Raw genomic sequence first — 22,386 nt, 5'->3', positions numbered from 1 at the left:
GCACATTTGACTTGAGTGGTATGCCTACCACAACACATATAAATGTATTATTGTTGGGTTCATACAGTATGTTGTTGGGCATGCATTGGTTGTATCTTCATAGAACCAAGGTAGACTTCTATGACAAAGCTATTGAGTGTGTTGATGACAATGGGGAACCAAGAGTCTTACAGGGTAAGAAGAAAGCCACATCAGTTAGGATGGCGACAACTATGCAAGTGAAGCATCGCTGCAGGAAAGGGTGTATGTTATTTGCAGAGCACATTTCCAGTGATAAAGGTAAGGAGGTTGAGGATGTAGATGCGTTGACAAGGTATCCAGTTTTGCGACAATTTCATGATGTATTTCCTTAAGACATTACAAATTTTCCACCTCACAGGGAGGTAAAATTTTCTATTGAGTTAGTGCCAAGGGCAACTCCAACATCAAAAGAACCTTACTAAATGAGTCCCGACAACTAAATGGGCACAAGCAGAACCACCCAACACATCATCTTGAGTTACCAATGATTATACATGAATTTAACATGTGGAGACACTACCTTCTTGGCAGGACGTTTATACTGATGAGTGATCACATTAGGTTGAGGTATTTGTTTGATCAGCTGAATTTGAATGTCATGTGGGCTTCATGTTTGGCCACGATCAACGAGTTTGATTTTGAGATTAGGTACATCAAAGGTAAAGAGAACAGGGTGGCATATTCTCTTAGCAGATTAGTACAAGTACATCACTTGGTAGCTATGAGCTCATACGGGACGGACTTACATGATAAGATCTTACAGGTAGGTCAGCAGAATGTCAAGTATATGGAGATTATGCACAGGTTGCAGTAGGGTGCTGGTATAGGTGTAGGTGCAAGATACATGTAGTGGTATTGGTACAAGTGGAAATATAGGTATAGGCGTAATTGCACAAGGTATGGATTATTATCTTACATCAGATGGATCGGTTCGGTTCTGAGACAAGATATATGTATCGGACAGCAGTGAGCTCAAGAAGGTGATCTTCAGGGATTCTCATGCGAAACCATATTTGGGTCACCTAAGTTATTAGAAGACATTGACAACAGTTAAGAAATTCTACTATTGGCCGAATTTGAAGAGGGATGTAACAAAATTTGTGGTGAGGTGTTTTGACTGTCAATGAATGAAAGCAACGTGTAAAAATTTAGGTGGATTGCTACAACTGATTGTAATTCCAAAGTGGAAATGGGAGGTCATTTCCATGGATTTCATCACAGGTTTTCCAAAGACAATGGAACAACATGATTCCATTATGGTCATTTTGGATAGATTAACAAAGGTTACACACTTCATTCCAGTGAAGTCTACATTCTCAGCTAGTGATGTAGCATAGGTATTCATCAGAGAAGTAGTTATACTTCACGATGTTCCAAAGAATATTGTGTTAGATAGACTGAAGTTCACTTTCATGTTTTGGGAGTTATTTTCAGGTTTGGGCACAAAGTTGGCCATTAGTACAACTTATCATCCGTAGATAGATGGATATACAAAGAGGGTCAACAAGATATTAGAGGACATGTTGAGGATGTATCTGTTGCATCAACAACAGAAGTAGGAAGAGTATCTCTCTTTGGTAGAGTTTTCACAAAACAATGGTTATCAAGTGTCACTGAGGATGAGTCCTTTTGAGGCTTTGTATGGGAAGACTTGTAACACTCCCATCAATTGGAGTGATCCGGTTAGCAGGGTATTGATTGGACCAAATATGTTGGCAGACATGAAACATGTGATCCAGGTGATCAAGAAGAATCAAAAGAAATTATAGGATAGGCAGAAGAGTTATGCAGATAGGAACAGGTTGTTCAAGGAGTTCCAGGTTGGGGAAAAGATGTACTCGCACATCAAACCGAAGAAGAGATCCCTGTGGATTTGATCATGTGTTAAGATTTCACCACAATTTTGTGGACCCTTCAGTATCATTGAGAAGATTGGGCCAGTAGCCTATCAATTTTCATTGCCTCTGAAAATGAAAGTCCATGATGTTTTCCATGTATCATTTCCTAATATGTATGTTAAGGATGTTGATCATGTGATTGACTAGTCTGTATTGCAGGTGGAACTAGATGGAAAATTCCATCTGGAGCCTCAATGTATATTACAGAAAAAGGTGCTCATGCTCTGGAACCGATAAATTGAGCAAGTTAAAGTCCAATGGAATCACTTTGGGCCCGATGAAGCTACATGGGAGATGGTGGATCAGATGAGGGCTATGTATCCTTGTTTACAGGTTAAGGCAAAGCAACTTCGATCTGGCGGTTTCATATATGCTTTATGGTGGTTGGTATATGCTTTACGATGGTTTGATATGTGCTTTATGGTGGTTGGTATATGCTTTATGGTGGTTTGATATGTACTTTATGGTGGTTTGGTATAAGCTTTATGGTTGTTGATATATTATTTATGATGGTTTGGTATATGCTATATCATATTTTGATATATGCTTAGATATGGTGTTTAGTTTATGTGTTGATAAATGCTTTGGTATATGATTTGGTATATGTTTTTGGTACATATTTTTGGTAATGTTTCTATGTGTACACATGTATATGGATGTAAATACTGCCATGAGCTATGTTATAAATCTCCACTATGTCGTATGGGTTTTATGTCATTACAATTATGTTATCATGTTACTATGCTATCATGTGGTTATGTGATCATGATGCTATGATGTCATGTGGGTTGGCACACAGTAGGATGATCATTGTAAATACCGTAATGAGTTATGTTATAAAGCTCCACTATGTGGTATTTTGTCATGTTGTCATGATGTTTTTCTTTTGAGAAGATCTTTCATTGTAAATACTACATTGAGCTATGTTATAAAGCTCCATGTGCAATATTTCTTCTTTCAGCAAGTTGTTGAGGTATATGCGTGATTGAACCCAAGGATGGTGTCCTCGAAGGGGGAGGGTTTTGTAACATCCCTAGTGAATGTCCAATGTAATAAAAGTTAAAAACAATAACCACGGTTGATGGGACACTTATTTCAAGCTGAATGTTGGGCAGGACATCCTAGGGGGTGCTCATTTGGTTGTTTATGGCTAAGGAAATGGATAAGTATTTGGAAAGGAAAATGGCATTTTGGCACATTTGTTTATGAAAATAATGGAAATTAGGATAAAAGGGAGGTGAAAGGTCACATGTTGAATGTGAGGAGGAAAATGAAGGAAATAGAGGCCTCATTCATAAAAAGGATTATGAGGATCAATTGGTAACCTATTTTCAGTTAATTTTTGGAGCTCTCTCATTATTCTCTCTCTCTTTCACTCTTGGACCCTTAGATTTTCTTGGAGAAATTTTGGCATTGGAGCAAGAAAGGCAAAGAAGGCAAGAGGAAGCAAGGATCAAGTAGGGAAAGGTGGGATCAAGCAGCTACAACAAGATTCATTGTAGGTATTGACTTGCATGTGCATTTTCCTTGCTAGATTTGGCGTGCATGACATTGCATGTGGTTCTTTTCTATCATGGAACGGGTTTTTCCAAGTGTAACAATGTTTTCATCCTAGCCATTTCTGGATAGCCATGGTGTGATGGGGTTCTCATGTTTTGGTTGAGTTGGATTTTCAGATGGATTTGAAGCAGAGTGGGGTGGATCTCCAAATGATAGATCGCATGGCGTGGTGGTCCTTCAACTAGACTATGGATCACGGTAAAGCCACTGGCCTAGCGACCCTTGAGCCAAACTGTGGGTTGTGGTAAATCTAGGATTGTGTTACCTTAGTGGGCCTAGGAATCCTTATTGATTAATGGTATGATATACAATAAAGCCAAGAGGTGGTTTTCTCTCTATTGGGCCTAGTAATCTCGGGTTTGGGATATCCAGTAAAGCCTAGAGAGTGGGTCTCGGTTTAGGGCCTAGTGATCAGGGTTTGGATTGTGATAAAGCCTGAGAGACTAAGAGATAGGAAAATTTCTCACAGTGTAGGTGGAGAATTTTGGTGGCATCCATACTTGTTTGGCATAGTGATATGGGTGGAGATCATGGTAAATCCTGTTATGATGTAAACATTATGTTGGCCTAATGATCAAGGATGGAATATGGTAAAGCCTGATTTTTGTTGATGAGGGTGAGGTGGTTTAGCCTCGGTATGCCTTGGTTGGTTCTTTTGGTTTGAGTCCCACGTTCATGCTTGGAATATGGCACAAGAGTGAATGGTTGAAGATAGATTTGGCTCAGCCATTCTATGGTCAGGTGGAATGTGGTAGTCCCATCTTTAGGTGGTTTAATGCATTCATTAATGAGAAATTCATTCCCTTGATTTCCATGTGCAAATGTATTGATGTATATGTGGATTTTTATGGCTAATATGTTTATGGTAATTTTGTTCCTATTATTCTGGTTATATGCATATTTTATGGCAACAACTATGTATGGCTCTCAGCATGTTTTTACTTGTGAATGAATGGATAATGTATCTATGGACTAATAGATGATAATGCATCAAATGACATGAGATAAAAATGGTTCATAGCAATTCTCAAATAAGTATGAGATCCCTACACTTAATTATGTTATTTGCATCTATAGGTTACATGTTGATGATATGCTTGACGAAATGCTTGGCATGACTAGTAGGGGTCTGGTTATGGTCTTATTTAGCTTATTGGCTTTGCATCATTGTTTCCCGATATTTTTAATGATTTCAAACTATCACTCCATTCTGGGCAGTGGCCTGGGCTCTGGGCCTAAAAAAGTGGCTTAAATCCTGGGGATGCTCGCACAAAATTGGCAATTTTGATCCCTGGTCACTGGCAGACAAGCATGTGAGAGCGAATTTAGGTTTTTGGTCGCTCCCTTGCCCATAGCATGAGAGTGACTATGGCCTAAGAGATCCAGAACAACAGTGGGACCCATGGAAAAGCTATATGAGTGGGTGAATTACCTCTTGAGGATTATGTTGATGACGTTGGATGACTGCATGTCATGTTTATGTCGATTCCACTTCCTTAAAGTCACATAGGAGGTCAAATATGATCATATTAGCTTCTCATCTCATGTTTACCCAATTGGCATGGTTACGTGGTTACTTGGGTGGATGTGGGAGGAGGGTGTTACACATATCAACAAGTATCACTACATTCGGAAGCCAATAGAATATGGTGTGGTGCAGTTACACTATATCTCCACAAATGAGAAAGTAGCTGACATATTGAAGAAATATTTTCCTAATAATAATATTATGTATTTGAGAGACAATATTGGTTTTTTTTTTATGTATCCTCCCTAATTTAGAGGGAGAGATAGGCACATCATTATTTTCTTCACTTGGGAAGATAGAATGGAGGATTCGGTAAGCATATGGTATTCGATACTCTTTCAGGATGAGGTAGGGCATCGAAGGTAAGAGTATTCGTGGACCGATACTCTTTGAGGACTCGCTATCCAAGATAATAATATTCCAAGGAAGGTCATACTCTATGAACACCCAGGTGGGCTATGTACCTTAAGAGACAATGTTGATGGTGTCTATAAATCATTGGTCTCACCAACATTATGCTCTAATCTTGTGGAGAGATGAAGTTGTTAGTCAAGGCCTTGCTATGTGATCATGTTGGTTGAGATGATGCTAAACATATGGGTTACCAATCCAACTCTTCTTATGAGATCTCTTCAAATTTAGAATGCCTATGTACCATTTATGAATATGTCCCTAGTTAAGAGGGAGTGTTGAAAAATGTGTAACTAGGTTTAGTATTCATAAATATGAAATGTACTTTTTTATTCTTGTAAATTGTAAAATGAAATAAAATTATTATTATTATTTTTGGAGAATAGGTTTCAAGCTCAAGGTATTTTATTTTATAGGTCAAGAACCCATTGAGTTCTTGTGGGGTTTACACCTAGGTCAAGAAGTCGAAAAAGTCATTGTCGTAACTTGAAGACCCATTCGAGAACATTGTAATTCATAAAGAAAATTCGCCTTTTTCCTTAAAAGTTTCAAAATACCCTCCAAGATCAATTCGTTCTGGTAGCTAGCAAGTAGGCCTGGCAGCTGACAAGTCGACCTAATTTGGGGAACCACATCCACCTTTGAGAATCCTATATAAAAGAGGAAACTCGACCTCCTTGGAGCAAATTCATTTCTCACTCATTCAAATGAAGTAAGAAGAAGAAGAAGGTAGCAAATAAGTAAGAGGATGAGGAAGACTTGGTTTTTGGTTATTACTCTCTCACACATGCGAAGGAAGGCTAGTGTTTCTGTAGCAGATCTAGGGTTTTCCTCTACAAGTTCGATCTTGAAAAAAAGAAGGCAAGAAGGTCAAGAGAATGTCACAAGAATCCATCCACAAGCTCGAGAATTCAAAGAAATCCAAGCGAAGGTCTAAGGAGGTCCCGGTAGGATAAAAGAAGCTAACAAGTGTGGCATGAACAATTGCAAGAGGGCCAAAACTTTTAGGTCTATAGTGGAGGCCTAAATTCTATAGCTGGAGGTCGAAGTTATGCTATTGGAAGAAATTTGATTGGGTTTGACTTGGAAAAGGAAAGCACATCATCCAGAAAGGTTGGACTTGGTCTTAGAGGGTATTGGGCTTAGTCTAAAGGTCTTGGAATTCATCAATTGAAGAATCTATAAGGAAGAGAAGATATTTGCGAGTTTTCCTCTCAGGTGGAGAGGTTTTGTCCCTCGCTTGCAGCCTATATTCTTTTTTCTTATTGTTCTTGTTTTTGGTAGATGCTTGATGATGCACAAACATAATAATAATAAGTGAAGCTAATAAGTAATATAACTAAAAAGACATCACAAGAAATTATCTAAGAAAGAGAAATCACTCTAATAATTTCCATTTAGATTTCTAAACACTACTTTGATTTCTTCATTGTGTGTAGCTTTTCACAAGATTCCCAACGACTCAAATTTTGTTGAATTTGGACTTATGGTTTGAGAATGATACTTGTTCAAAGTTTGATTGATTTTCACTTCCTTCTTTATTTATCCAAGCGGCCCGAAGATCCTTATCTAAACTTTCCCTTATTTTCAATTCCTACATACTTCAGAGATTTCATTAGCAGGCTTGCTCATCATGTTTTGTGTGCCTTTGATTTATTTTTATTGATTTCTCACCCATTACAATTTACAAATAATCTCACTACCTTTAGCATGGAGGTTGTATTGTTTGAAATTTTTATAAAGGTTGGGGTTAGTAAGCATCGAGATAGTGCATTGTCTTTGGGCCCCATTTTCCTTTCATGTACATTTGCCTTATTTTTCCATGGATCCCTTTCTAATATCATCATGTGGGTCACCTTATAGGGTGATGTTTTCATATACTATAGCATTTGTGGGTCCCTCATCATTCACATGGCTCACATTCTCCATTCGCGCTCTTGACGTCGTCCTCCCCATGTCATCCTAACACCCTCATTTTATGGATATCACTTGCACTTTCTGATTTGAAATAGCTAGGATTAACCTTGCGGGATGACATAATCACCACATCACCCAACAACTTATCATCTCTGGCCCACTTGCACCTCTCTTTTTTCGTGTTCTTATTAGACATTTGAAATTTTCCCTTTCCACGTTCACTTGCTCTATTCATCCTGGTTATTTCTTTAGTGCCTATCCTTTATTATTTATGGGTTTAACTTCCCTAGCTGATATAACATCATCATAGCTTACTATCACTACCTATTCTAATAAAATTTCAACATCTATCGCCCTCGAGAAGCTATCATATTAATGCAACAAATTGGAAAGCACTCCAAGTAAATGCACAAATGCTACATAAGTTGAGATTTTAGCTTTATTTCATGAGGAAATTTTGAAGGTGACATATAAGCATAATCATTTCAATTAGATGCACATATAAAGAACATGGTTGAAATTGGAAGTGGAAAAAGAGTATAATTGCAGCTGTGATATAAAAGCAAGGTACATTTTGGGTAGAGTTTCATTGTTTTTCATTAACAAAAATATGAAATTATGATGGCTATTATTTCTTGAACATGTAGCCATTATTTTTGTTAAATATTTCTCTCCATAGACTTATTGCTCGCCTTAGATTTCATTTAATAAGTTGGTGATGTTGTAAACATGAAAATTTCATTAAAATGCAACTTCTTCATACTTTTAATCTCAATAAAAGAAGTTATCCCTTTTGGAGAAGATCGATATATTTTAGGTAAATATCAGTGAAATTCTTCAAGGTAAATGTTGTATGCTCATTTTAATCAGTTACCATTTTCTTTATACTTTTGTTTCATCCTTGGTTTTAGTATTTTCTGATCTAAAGCTCTATTTTGTAGGTCTTCAATAATTCCTTTGAAAAGTTTGCACCCCTGTTTACTAAAATTTGAAATCTTCTCTTCTCATTTTGCTTGCTTTTTCATTAGGTAAAGTGGTTGTGATGTTGATCAAATTGCAAATCATTTGAATCAAGAAGCCTCCAAACCTTTATTTTTCTTTCATTTAATATCGCTATAAGCCTCATTTTCATTAGATGTTTAGCATGCAAGCTTAATTTTGAAACAAGAAAATTCGCAAGGGGAGGGACGCCTTATTTGATTTCATTTTCTCTCATAATTTCTATTGAGTGTTTGTTTGAATTAAAAGCCTAATTATCTATAACTTTGTGAGATATAATTCATCAAAATCTCAACGTAAAAAAGCATATATTCTTCCCTCATACATATTCTTTTGTTGAGACATTTTTATAAATAGTGTTCTTGGGGTTTCTTTTAAATATGAATTTTCTTTTAGCTTTCATTTTCTTTTTCATTTTCAATTTTTTTAGAGTGTGTCGATTTCACTTTCATTTTAGATTGTTTTGGTGATATTACGAAATATTTATATGGAAAAAAAATTCTTACTTGACATTAGTCGGCATGCATGAAGAATTTTTACTATCAATTTCATGGGTTTTCTTTTACCTTAAAGGGACATTTTTAATGAATTCTAAGTCCTCTCACCTTAATTCTTTTCCGCTCGAGGAAAATTCATTTTTTCCAAGTGATAACATTCATCTTTCCAAGGAAGGAACTAACTTGAGTCTAACTCAATGAGTCCCATCCACCCCCCACTTCACATTGTAGGAATTTACTGGGTAAGTTCCTCAGATATAACACCAAAGGACACCGCTCACAAACAGATCACAGATCAATACACCAGTATTTTGATGTGGTTAAAACCCTCAAAGAGGGAAAAATTCCACGGCCTGCCAACGCGGCCACTTCAGGCAATTTATTAATAAAAGAATGAAAATTTACATATGCTTCTCTCATAGACGGATTACCCTACAAATGACCCTCCATGCTCTTTAAATAGAGATCATGGACCAATCGGGTGTTAAGCCACGGATCAAGTGTCGGTAATACCGAGGAGAGAATGAACCGTCGGATCACTACATATCGTGACCGTCGGATTGTAAGTTACAAAATATACATAGTAAAGAAACACACTTTACCTAACTCTATACCTAACTCTATACTAGACCAAGTTGTACTTAACTATTTCCTATGTGTCGGAATATCCTAACATCCCCCCTTAAGAACAACTTGGGATAAGCATACATTAATAAAAGTAATGCTATCTACTAAAAACTAAAAAACAATCAGTAACCTGAATATTCCTTTCGATCCTCTGAGGATGAGTCCACTGGGGTTGGGTCTTCAGCTGAGTCTCTTGGTGCATCTGCCAGATCAATAATATAAGGGATATGCCTTTGAATACGATCTAGGCAAATGTCCTACTTGCACAACTGAAATTGTATGGTCTGTAGGTCCTTATTGTAGTTTGGCATGTCCTGGAGTGTCATTTCCATCCCCATTTATAGCTGCTCCATGGCCTTCCCCATCAAGCTCTTCATGAGCCAATATAAGTATAGAGTCTAATTAAATTGACTTAGTCTTCCCCTCGTATTTCCTGGGTCTAGGATTACCCTCACCAGGTCTCCATTTCCTCTTCTGAGTCTACCTCCTATTTTATATGTTCCTCCCAATATTCTAAGATCTTTCGGATGCCTGCATCCATCCCTACCCTGTACGCTTGCACCGCTTCATTGATAAGCCTTTCTACTAGCTTGCTTCCACATCTAGGTTTCGAGGTTCTCAGGTCAGCTGCCCGAGGCTCCTCCCTTCCCCTTCTGCCTCATCCTTGTCCATGGGTTGGTTTAGCCATGTCTCATGTTGTGCACACCTGTTCACAAAACATTCCGATTAGCTTACATATTATATTTTCCAGCCTTTCCACCATTTTGTCGCTTCCCCTCTCCTTGCATTTCCTACCACCCCCATCTCTGCCCCGATGCTCCCCTTCCCATTGCTTTGCTGCATCTTCTCTACCTGAAGTAACAGTGCCACTCCCCTGCCATGCAATAGCCTCTCTGCCAAAAATAACAGCGCCACTCCCCTGCCATGCAATAGCCTCTCTGCCTTTTTGGTATTTGCCTCTCTCTGCTCTGCTCCCTGGGTTTTGGTTCTCAATTCGCATGACGCTTACACCCTTAACCTCCTGCCCCTTGAACCATATAATTACTACACTCAATTTCTTTCCCTTCTCTCTCCCTTATGTCCAGTGCACCTTTTTCTCTTTTCTGCTACTCGTAATTTCCCTGCCTCTCACTTCCCTATCTCCCTTAACTCCTTCCTCATTGTAAGTTTGTTTGGCTAACTTAATGTCATGTGCTTCCTCATATTCCCGTCCATGGTGGTCACTTTCATTCCCAATTATAGGTTCGACCTCAGTCCCCTTCCCTCCCTACATGTCCAGTTCTCTCCCTCCTTTATCTCTACCCTCCTCCTTGGTCGAACCTCTCATTCCCCTTCCATATAAACACATAGGCATCATTTCAATTAACGAATATAGCCAGATAACATACTCGGTGCTGCTTCGAAGGTGTTGTTGCAGGTTTTTGAGATGAGCTTCCTCGTCAGTCCTCTATCTCTCCTTCGCATCAATACTCTCCCCATCAATCTTCATTCATTCATACTCCCCATCCTTCCTTCTTTGTCCCATCCATCCTCCTGTCCTGTCCTTCCCACCTCCATCACTACCCTGGCACTGGCTGCCACTTCTCCCTTCCACTCTGTACATCGTCATGCGAGAAGCCACCACACCCATTGCCATGAGCATGTGGGCTACGGTGGGTTGTACCCGTCCTTGTGTTTTCCTGACAACCATATCTGGCCGACTTCCTTGGGTAGCCACCCCGATCGGGGGACTTGTTACTACTATTTGATTTCTCCTATTCATGTTGGATATCTTGCTGTAATATTTCTTCTAAGGGTTTTAATCTTTCATCCCTGGGTTGTATAGGCCATACTCATTCCATTGATCCATGTTGCTGATTGCAGCCCTAGTTGGCCAAGAAATCAGTTGCTTTGTTCCCCTCTCTTCTTACATGTTTGATTACTAAGTAGTCGAACTTTTGTGTGAGTTCTCCTATTTCCTGGATGAGGCAGGCTATCCTCCAACTTTTTCTCAATTTGTCCCATGGCATTCCACTATTAAGCTTCTTCATTGTGTTGATGACCAAGCTGGAATCTCCTTCCACTTCCACTTGTTTGTACCCTAATCTTACAACGATTATTAGGCCATGCCCAGCTACTGAAAAATTCAACTTCATTATTACTTGTGATTCCACATGGTTCTACATATATCAGCCGCGTGTTTGCTTGATTATCTCTTAATATGCCACCTAATCCTGTTATTCCCAGGTTCCCCTTGGAGGCCCTGTCGAAATTCAGCTTGATGAATCCTTCTCCTAGGAGGGTGAACTGCTTCGAGGACTCAATATTGTTCTTCCTCCCTTTCCACGCATTTGGTCCGACCATTTCTTTTGATAATTTTAGGCATCATAGGATTCTAGCTTCCTGGGGAGGAAATTTCCAGTCCTCCTGACTCCATTCTTCTGACAGGATCGTTTCTCTGATATTATTTACTAGTATTTCCCATACCTTCTCTTGTGTGGAGATTTTATCTTTGAAGATTCTGTTGTTTCGTTCTTTCCATATCATCCATAGGTTAAACCCCAGGGCTAGTCCCCATGCTTAGTTCAGGACAGGGCTTGAGAAGTTGTTATTCCCCCATATTTGAATAATTTATTTTATGCTTTGGTGATCTCTGTCCAATCTTCCAAATACACCTTGTATTTGTTCCCATTGTTGAATCACGAATAGGTAGGAGTTCATCATGTGTTCTATGTCTTCCTTATTTTGTCGGCACATCCAGCAGAAGGACGGGCCTTGCATACCTCTTCTCTGTAACTGATCCCATGTCAGTATTCTCCCTTTGCACACTAGCCATAGGAAATGGGCTACCTTTGGCCACCATCCCCCTTTCCAATTTTTTTTCCAAAGTAGTGTTTGTTCATCTTGTTCTTGCTCTTCTTGTAGCCCATATTACACTTCTTTAATAGTGAATGTTCCTTTTGTTGAGTGCCCCCATCTCAGGATGTTTAGTCCCATTCTGATAGTTATTTTCCTTGTACTCATTTCCTTATCATACTCTTCCCCTTGCTCTGGCGCTATACCCTAACCCTAGTCTTCTGTCCCTTTCCAGTTTCTCCAGTTTCCAGTCCCTTGCCCTTCCTTCCAAAATTGTTCTACCAAGTGCATATTCCTATCTATGGTGTATCTGTAGATGTCTCGAAGCTCCTACTTATCTCCCAATTTGCCTCTTTGTTTCCATGCCTCCTCCCAGAATTTCATTGTCTTTCCATTTCGAATTTCCTAGAAGGCATGTTGTGTAATGATCTCTCTGTTCTGTCATGCTAGATTCCATATAGCTGAGCCCTTGGGGGGGGTCTTTATATTACAAGATTTCCTCCGTTCTCTCTGGCATGTTATACTTTCTTGTCCATATTTGTTTCCATAGATCTCCTCCTCCTCCTATCCAATGCCACCAGAGTTTTTCCCCCATGATTTGGTTTAAGGTATAGGGGTCTCTTAGCCCGAGTCCTCCCTCAGCCTTTTTTCTTGTCAATCCCTACCATGACATCAAAGCCCATTTTTTCTTTTATTGAGCCCCTCCCCATAAGAATTTTTTGAATATATCTACCATTTTGGTGCAAGCCCCCTTGGGGGCTGCCATACCAAATAGCTAGTAGATTGGAATTGATTGTAACATTGCTTTTACTAGAATTGTTCTGCCTGCAAGGTTCAGGGATCTAAAGGCCCAGTTTCCTAATCTTCCCTGGATCTTTTGGATAGTTTGTTTCCAACCTGCCATTTTTAGGGGGTTTTCCACCAGTGGCATCCCCAGGTATTTCGTGGGGAGGTTACTTGTACTAAATCCCATGATCTTGGCCAAATAAGATTTTACATTCCCAGGGGTGTTGAAGAAGAAGGTGCAATATTTTTCCTTGTTGATCTAGGTGCCAGAGGCCTGCATAAATATGTCCAGTATTTCTTTCATTCTTCTGACTTCTCTGAGAGAGACTTGGCAGAAGAGCATGATGTCATCCACAAATTTTTGGTGAGTGAGTGGTAGGTCGTTCCCCCAAACCCTTAGTCCCTTGATTCTTGACACCTGGGCTTCCTTCTTGATGTATCTCCCCAAACCTTCTGCTGCAATAATAAATAGAAAAGGAGACAGGGGATCCCCTTTTCTCAACCCTCGAGTTGAGTTGAAGGTGCTAGTAGGGGTTCCATTTAGGAGGATAGAGAAGACAAGGGTAGAGATCATAGCACTTATCCAATCTATCCATCTGTGACTAAATCCATATGCCCTGAGAATGTTCCTTAGGTATTCCCAACTTAATCTGTCATATGCCTTGGAGAGATCCAACTTCACCATCATTCCTGCGGATTTCTTAGCCTTAAGGGAGTGCACCACCTCTTGGGAGGTTATCAGTCCATCTAAGATTTGTTTGCCTTCGACAAATCTTGTTTGTTCTAGGGATATGATGTTTGGGAGGAGCAGTTTTAATCTTTTGGCTATTAGAGTAGTGATTATTTTATAGATGACGTTACATAGGGCAATGGGTCTAAATCCCTGAGGGTCCTCTGCTTTGGAGGTTTTAGGGATGAGAGTAAAGAAAGTGGAGTTTAGACCAGGACATACCTTTTGGTTTCGTCTTGATTCCTCTACAACCTCCAAGATGTCTTCTCCCATGAACGGCCATGTGGCTTGGTAGAATTCAGTTGTGAAGCCATCCGGGCTTGGGGCCTTATTCTTTTTCATCCCCTTGATGATTTTTTCCACTTCCTCCATTATTGTCGCTCACATTAAGGCTAGGTTCTAATCATGCTTGATCTTCTAGGGAATGTGTTAGGAGATTCTTTGCATTACTTCCTTTCTGTCCTCTTAGGGTTCCATTAGGAGATCCCTGAAATGATTTACTAATATTCTTTCTATATCTTCATGTTGTGTGTTACGATTCCCCTCCTCGTTTTTGAGTGAGAAAATTTTGTTTTTTTTTTTTTTTTCCGGTGTTGAATCATGGCCTTATGGAAGAACCTGGTGTTCCATTCTCCATCCCTTAACCAGTTCACTCTCGACTTTTGTCTCCACAAAATTTCCTCTTATTTTCACCTTTCCTCCAGTTGGCTTAGAATCCTTCCCTCTTCTGCTGTAGTCTCCTCTGATCTCCCTTCCCAGATTATTTTTTGTTGCACTTCTATCATTTTTTTGTTGAGTTGCTACTAGTCCTGCATTATATGGCCGAATTCCTCTTTGTTCCATTTCTTTATTTTTGTTTTTGTTTCTTTGAGTTTAAGTTGGAACGTCTGCATACAGTTCCTCCCCCTCTGTTTGCTTTGCTTCCACCATCCCTCAACTTTTTTGATGAAATTAGGATCTCTAAGCCAAAAGGCTTCAAACCTAAAGGGGCAGTTCTTCAGGCTGGATTTTAGGTCCACTTACATCCTGACCATCTAGTGATCTGAACCCATCCCGGGGAGGATTGAAGCTTCAATGAAGATGTCTCTACTCATTATTTGTTCCAATATCAGGAACTGATCTAATATGGATGCAATATGTTGACTCCCTCCTCTTTTGTTGTTCCAAGTATGTATCCCATTTATTGTTTGTATGTCGACTAATCTCTATTCTGCTATAGTGTCTCCGAACCGTTCCATATCTGTATCCATTCTCCTCATACCCCCTCTTTTTTCTACCAGGGAGGTGATCATATTGAATTCCCCTCGCACCATCCATAATTCAGTTGGGTGTAGACTTCTCATTTTAACTAGATTTTGGAGGAATGCTCTTCTTTCCCCTAGAATATGTGGTCCGTATACTCCAGTTAGGAGTACCCATTCACTAGAGCTAATGACCCTGAATCTCCCTGAGAGAATTCGTAGCACGCTAACCCAATATTTGAACCAAATTTCATCTAGGTTCCAAATTAGGGCCAGTCCTCCCGCATTGTCATTTGCATCTTGTCCTATTACTTGATACTGGGGTTTGTGATTTCCCATAATCTCTCTTAGCTTTTTTTCACTGATTTTCGTTTCCTGTAGGATCATAATACTAGGTTTATCCTTTTTCAACCTCTCTTTGAGGTATCTTTGTTTACCCTTGCTGTTGAGTCCTCTGATATTCCAAGTTGTGATTATCATTTTAACAGTTTGGGTGGTTGTTGGAATACCTCTGATAATGGCACCACTCTTCCCGAGTTTACTAGCAGTTCCCCTACCATTTGTATGGATTCATTCATGGGTCTTCTTCCCCTTTTCTTTCCCCCTTTTCCTTGTCCTCCTGGTTCCTATCCCTATCCCCCTTGAGATCCTAAGTGTTCTGGTTGAACTATTAGAGTCGATCCCTGTTTTAGCTTATACTGCTGAAAGGTTTCTTTATACAGTTGTTTTTGATCCTCTGGGATGAAGCGTTCATCTAGGTGCCTCCACTCCTGTAATAATCTTTTCATCACTTGCTCCTCCACACTAAACTCTTCTTTCTGGGTATCAATCTCCATCTGGTTCTGTTCTACCAATTGCATGTTATTCCCCTCACCTTCTTTCTCCTTTGTTTCTTGTCTCTTTACTTTCCTTCCCTCTTTATCCTTTTGTTGGGTATCTGTCTTTTCCTTACTGACTTCCTCATTTATCTCTTCCACCTCCTCCTCCTGTAGGGTAGCATACCTGTTGTGGTTTCGTTGCTCGGTCTCCTTTTGCTACGTCTTTTGTGTCCCTACCAGTTTTTTATTTCTTCTTTATCTATGCACTTCCTGGAAGCCATCTTCATCTTCTTTTCCTAATTCCTCCCCTGTCTTCTTTCCTTGCATGTGGTTATCTGGGTTATTTAAAGGACAAGTTTTGTACAGATGCCCGTATTCATGGCATCTCCGGCATCTAAATGGGATATGCTCGTAATCTAGGGTTTGCTGCCAAAATTCATCATGGTATTCAACTTCAATGCAATCAAGTAATGGCTCCATAATATTCATATACACACATATTCTGGCATAGGAGGTATACCTGCCTTTTCTCGTTGTGTCTGCCACTTTGATGAAGGTGCCGATCGAGTTTCCTATCCCTTCTAGAATTTCAGGGTCCCAGAAATCCATTGGGAGGCCAAAGAGACGCACCCAAATAGGTGCATCCAACATCTTTTCCTGATCTGGGTTATAGCACTCCTCCCAGTGTCTCATAAACAAGCATGCGTTGTTAAAAAAATAGGGTCCATCTTCAAATATCCTTTCCTTGTCTTCCAGGTTTGAGAAAATAGCCGAGAAGAACCCTTTCACCCCTAGTTTCAGATCAATATGTCCCTTTGGTTGCCATATTTGTTGTATCCATTTTGTCAATTCCTTCTCTGTTGGCCACGCCCCTATGAACTTACAAATCAAAGCATGATCCTTCATATATCCTCTATACTCCTCCAGCTTATTATTAGGTATTACAAACCTAGGTTTTTTGGAGGCTCTAGGCAGGCATTTTCCTCCCAGTCTGACCTGCCATTTCGCTCCCAGTATAGGTAACCCCTTTCCTCTTTTCTCGTGTCCTCTTGTTGATCCCTAGTTGCTTGTTTTTCTTGACACAACATTTCGGTAGGAGGGGATCTCACCCCCCCTGCCATACCACTCATATCTTTGTCAGTTCTTTTCTGTGTCGTTTCTACCCCTCCCGTAGCTTCTCATGACGCTTCCATACATTATCACTTGCCCCCAAGTCCAAGCTCCTGCCTTGTCAGCTACCGTGGGTTGCAGGACAGGTGTAGTCTCTTGCTGTAAACCCTAGCCTCACTCCATCCTTGTTACCTCCGTCCGCTCCATCTCTCAATCTATCCCTTATTTTTCCACTTTGATTGATTCATTATGTGTGGCTTTTCACGAGCTCCTCAATGACTACAATTTCATTGAATTAGGACTTATGGTTTGAGAATCGAACGCTGCTTGTTCAAATTTTGATTTTTTTTCACCGACTTGGCTTAAATATGTAAAAATTGCATTTTACTTTATTTTATAAAATGTTAGTTAATTCCTATTTATATATTATTATTTTATTTAAGTTAATTGTAATTTAGTCTAATTAACTTTTAAATGTTAATTTTTTATTATTTCATTATTTTTTATTAATTGTTAATTATTTATTATTTAATTTTTATGTAACTATTCTACAAAACCACCAAATTCAAAAGTTGTATATATATTACAACTATATAAAACAGTGATGTAAATATTAAACAAAACATATTTTCTAAAATAATAATAATAATAAACTATAATATAAAATATATATATATATATATATATATATATATATATATATAATAATATATATAATATATATATATATATATATATATTATATATATATATAATTATATATAATTATTACATCATCTCGGTTGGGTCATCCCAAACGTTCAATGTTGTTTCACAATTACACGTTTGGAGTTTCATCAATGGGATGACGTAGTTGGGGGGCAGGGGGGCGGGTTGGGGGGCAGCTCATGGGCACACTATTAAACGTATGGAGTGGGAGGATTTTCATTAAAATGAAGTGAGGGCCTCCTCTCATATCCTTCATCAAAACCTTCCAATCCCTCCTCTCATATAAATGGCATCACATTTTAACTCATGTTGAATTTTTATTTTTTTTTGTAAGCTTGGTAGGACCTTTCTTTTCATTATCATTAAAAAAAAAAAGCAAGTTACATCTATGTGTTGAATGGTTAGGTGGACTCAATCTGCCCAGAGGGAAAGCAGGTTTGTTGGCCACCTAATGGAATGATAAGCCAATCTAAAAACAAAGTACAATATGTCTATCCATCCATGCTAAAAATGTTTTATTGTCCTTAAACTACCTGGCATTTAGATATCTACAAACATACTGAAAGTACTAAAAATATAAGAATTGTTCCGTACACTAATAACTAAATTAGAAGTGATATGCCAGACTACTTGTCATCTGCTGAATCATCTAGAGTTAGATCCTTTACACTTGACCTGGGGAGTTCAAATTGTGGAATGCATGGAATATGCCTCTCGATGCGGCTAAGGCGGTCATTTTACTATTGTAACTGAAATTTGATTTGTTGAAAATCTTGGCTATAGTCTGGGAAAGCCTGAGCAGTCATGGTCGAGCTTGAAGGAATGTGTTCCAAGGATTTAACTAGGAGGCTCTTCAACAACTAATAAAAGTGAACAATCTACTTATATTGAGAATTATGACCTCGAGAATTCCTGGGTTAGGCACTAGGGTCTGCCATTCATCCAAGTCATGGTCCAATAGTTATGTTATCTTGTTTAACTTTTCTTCCCATTTAGCAATGAGCTGATGAATCAGGGTCGAGCTTGTGTGATAAGTTGTATTCGCTTCATCAATGATCTTGGAGGTGGACTTCTGCCCATGGGATTTACCAGTGGAGGTGTTAGGAGTGTTGGAAGTTGTGGCCATTTTGGCCTTATTTCCGAGAAAACGAGAACCATGGGTGGTCTGGCCTTTCCCTGAAGAAGCATAGGCCATGAGGTTGGGCTTGTGAAACTAACAAAACATATTGAAACCCAAAAATTGACACCCAGAATGCTGACCCAAAACAAGACAAAACCCATAAGCAGAGTGCTTACATGGGTCTCACCTAAGAGGACATGTTAAGGTAATAAATTATGAGAACCATGACCCATGAAAAACCCAAAGGTGGCTCCAATTGCAGTCCCAGAACCTTTAAAAGAAGAAGTCTCGATTATGAGAACCATAAGTCAAACAATAATCAGAACAACTGAGGGCATAAATAAAAACCAAACCATTGCCATGGGAAGATATTGGGACATCAGGTTCGTAGCCATAAAATTCAAAAGGAAAACCAAAGTTGTGGTGCCAATGATAGAGCCAGAGAGACCATGAGTGGCCCATCGTCCTAATCAACAAAATACACATACAAGCCAAGAAAACTCCAAAGAGCACAGACACAAGTATATAGAAAACGAGAAAGCATTCAAGAAATTCAAAGACACCAATAACCATTTCTAGAGAATACACCTTCCAAATCATTTTATGCAATGCATATGCCTTCTCCCATGAAACCCTTAGATAGGAAGAACGAACTATGACAAAGAAATATGTGATAAGGCTAAGAACATACCCAAGACCAATGACCTGAATCCTCTGTGAGTGAACCAGAGCCCCGCGAGATACCTCCAAAGAATTATGCCATAGGTTGTTGGGCTGCTCGACTCCAAACTTATGCCTAACCCAGTCACAGATGGAGGACTTACCATATTGAACACCTAAAAGGTCGGGAGCATGTCGCGTTAAAGAGTTGTTGCCACCTTCGTTAATTACATTGATTGCATCCATACATTCTACCACTACTCCATGTGATACGAGCATGTGGAGGGTGGCGAGGGATCACCTTGGGATCTAGAGAGTGCCCATCATACAGTGATATGACTAAAATTTTCCCGCTCGTACCCCAATCGGGGAACTGATGTTGATTTTAAAAAGGCCTTGTTTGTTAGTTATTTTTATTTTATTAAATTTTGTTAGGTAATTTTAATTATTTGAATCTTTTTAAAATTTGAGATTTTATTATATTTCACTTTATATTATTTATGACATTATTAAAATTAATAAAAGTGAATAAAACAAAATTGTATAATAAAATTGCCCAGAATTTTATTAAACTGGTTATGATTGTGCATTTTCGACCACTCTAGTATTTTTGGAACCCAGAATTTGGAAGACTCTAAATTGAGTTTTACAAAGCCAAATGAGGCCTATGACAACTCGTTGGAGAGATAAAATGATAGAGAATAATCTAAATGCATTAAATTAAGCAAATCAAAACATTTTCTATGCCTAAAATTTAGCAAAAGATGACGCTACGAAATTGTAACAAAAATCAATTTTGGAATTTAGTTTGAAGCATTTTCATTTGCCAAAAAATCATGTTGTTGCAAATTGGTTTGAAGACAACCTTCTTGGGCTAAATAAATGTTGACTGAGATCAATGGAAAGCACATAATTCTTTTTATTTTATTTATTTAATTAGAGTTTAGTTTGAGAATGTGTTTTCCCAATTTGGTATTTTCAATTTTGATGTGCAAATTTGATTGGTTTTTAATTGATTTTGCAGAAAATTTGTTGCAATGGAGGTGAGACCAAGGATTTGGAGCAATGAGGTTGATCCAGCAAAGGATAAAGAGAAGATTTGCAGCTCCAAATTTGATGGATCAAAATTATTTGCAACAACTCTCCATTTTTTGCAGATTTTTGTAATTTATAAATATCAATTTTGGTAATGAGGAGAGGGTTCCTCTTTGCTGCAACTTTGAGGCTCTAAGCACTTTTGTAAATAGAATTTTAGTTGTAGGTGAAGAAGAAAACTCATATATGAGTTATTTGGGGGTGTTCTATTCAAAATTCAGTCTTTGTATTTGAGGCAGAGCTTGCACTATTGCAGCTCTTTTCTCCAGTGGTAGAGGTCATAATTTTGGATAGATTGTTAGAGGTCTATTGAGAAACAAAGAAATGAGACCAAGTTTATTAATTTGTATGCAAATACTTTTATTTGTTAATGCAAAATTTATTCATTAATGACATATTTGTATCAACTATTTCATACTTAACACTTTTTTTGATATGAGAATGATTGTTCATTTGATCAACTATCTCATCGTGTTATTGCATTGATCTATTATTTTAATTTCCAAATTGCTCTTGTGCTTGATTAAATTTATGAGTAATTATTTACTCAAAATTTTCCATATTAATTCGATTTAACTATCATTGAATTGTATGAACAATTTCTACATTTTAATGGCTTATTTTTCACTATTTTAAATCTTTGAATAGAGCATGCATGATACTCATAATATCATATGTTAGAACTTCTTCAACAGTTGGGAATTAATTATTCAAAGCAAGTTTAATCCCCATGATAATTGAATTCCTACACTTTCTATTTGGGGGTTATCTCCTAAGTATCGATTTAGATTAGTTTCCATTATTTTTCTGTAATAGTAAGTAGGACTAGATTTAATTTCATATTAAGTTCTCATTTTGTTTTAAATGTGTTTTTACGTAGGAGCAGCCTTAGGTGTACCTTGGCTAAACCATTAAATAAGCTTAAGGACTGATTTCTTGCATGTGTATTGCAAAAAGGTAAGTTTGATTTCCTCTTTTTGTTGATTATAAATTAGAGACATAACAAGTTAGGAGGGAGAGTGAGGGGGTAATTGGGCCCAATAAAACTAGTCGGAACCGCTAATCGAACAAATAAGAGATTAGTTTGGAAATATGGCCGGGTGGTCTTCCCAAATGTTTATGATGTCATTTTGGCCATCAACACCACCTTATAAAACTTCTATATTTTCATTTTTATGAAGAAACGACTTGATGTACAAGAGACTTGACTTTTGGCATACTTTTGTATAGTGACAAAAGTTCAAAATATGGTTAAAAACATGCCTTCACAACCTTCCATATGCATTTTCTCAAAAATATTCAAACATTGTTACTTGAATGGAAAATGTTGGGCATCAAATCTGCTTATTTTTTCCTCACATTTCCACCCATCCTTTCATCCTGTTTTCACGAATTGACATGCATTAATTATGATAAACCTATGAGGTAACCCTCCTTTATTTGTCTCTAGGAATATTTAATTGATGAAGTAATGTCATGAGGTTTTTGCCTATGTGAACTACTAAAACTTGTTATGTCCGTGGATTTCGGTGAACAGGTATCGCTTTCACGGCATATAGCAATAGCTTCATGATTCACAGTAGATGTTCAGCAACGTTGAGACAGCATAACCAACTCACAGCTGTTTTCAAGCCTATTTTGGATCGTTTATGTTTTCGCTCTCTCGGTGACTAGTGCTATTCTAAACTGTTTTATATTTTGGGCATTTAGTTGCTAGGTTTTAGGGAATATGTTATTACCCATGTATTGTATAAAAAGGGTTTTATTCCTGTGTGAAGGGTTAGTTGCGTAGAGATATGTATTGTAACAAATTCTTTACAGATTA

This window comes from Pinus tabuliformis, chromosome X, assembly GCF_031772625.1.
Source record: "Pinus tabuliformis cultivar Carrire ecotype Pingquan chromosome X, CPIR1, whole genome shotgun sequence".
Taxonomy (NCBI): Eukaryota; Viridiplantae; Streptophyta; class Pinopsida; order Pinales; family Pinaceae; genus Pinus; species Pinus tabuliformis.
This window is presented reverse-complemented; position numbering follows the sequence as displayed.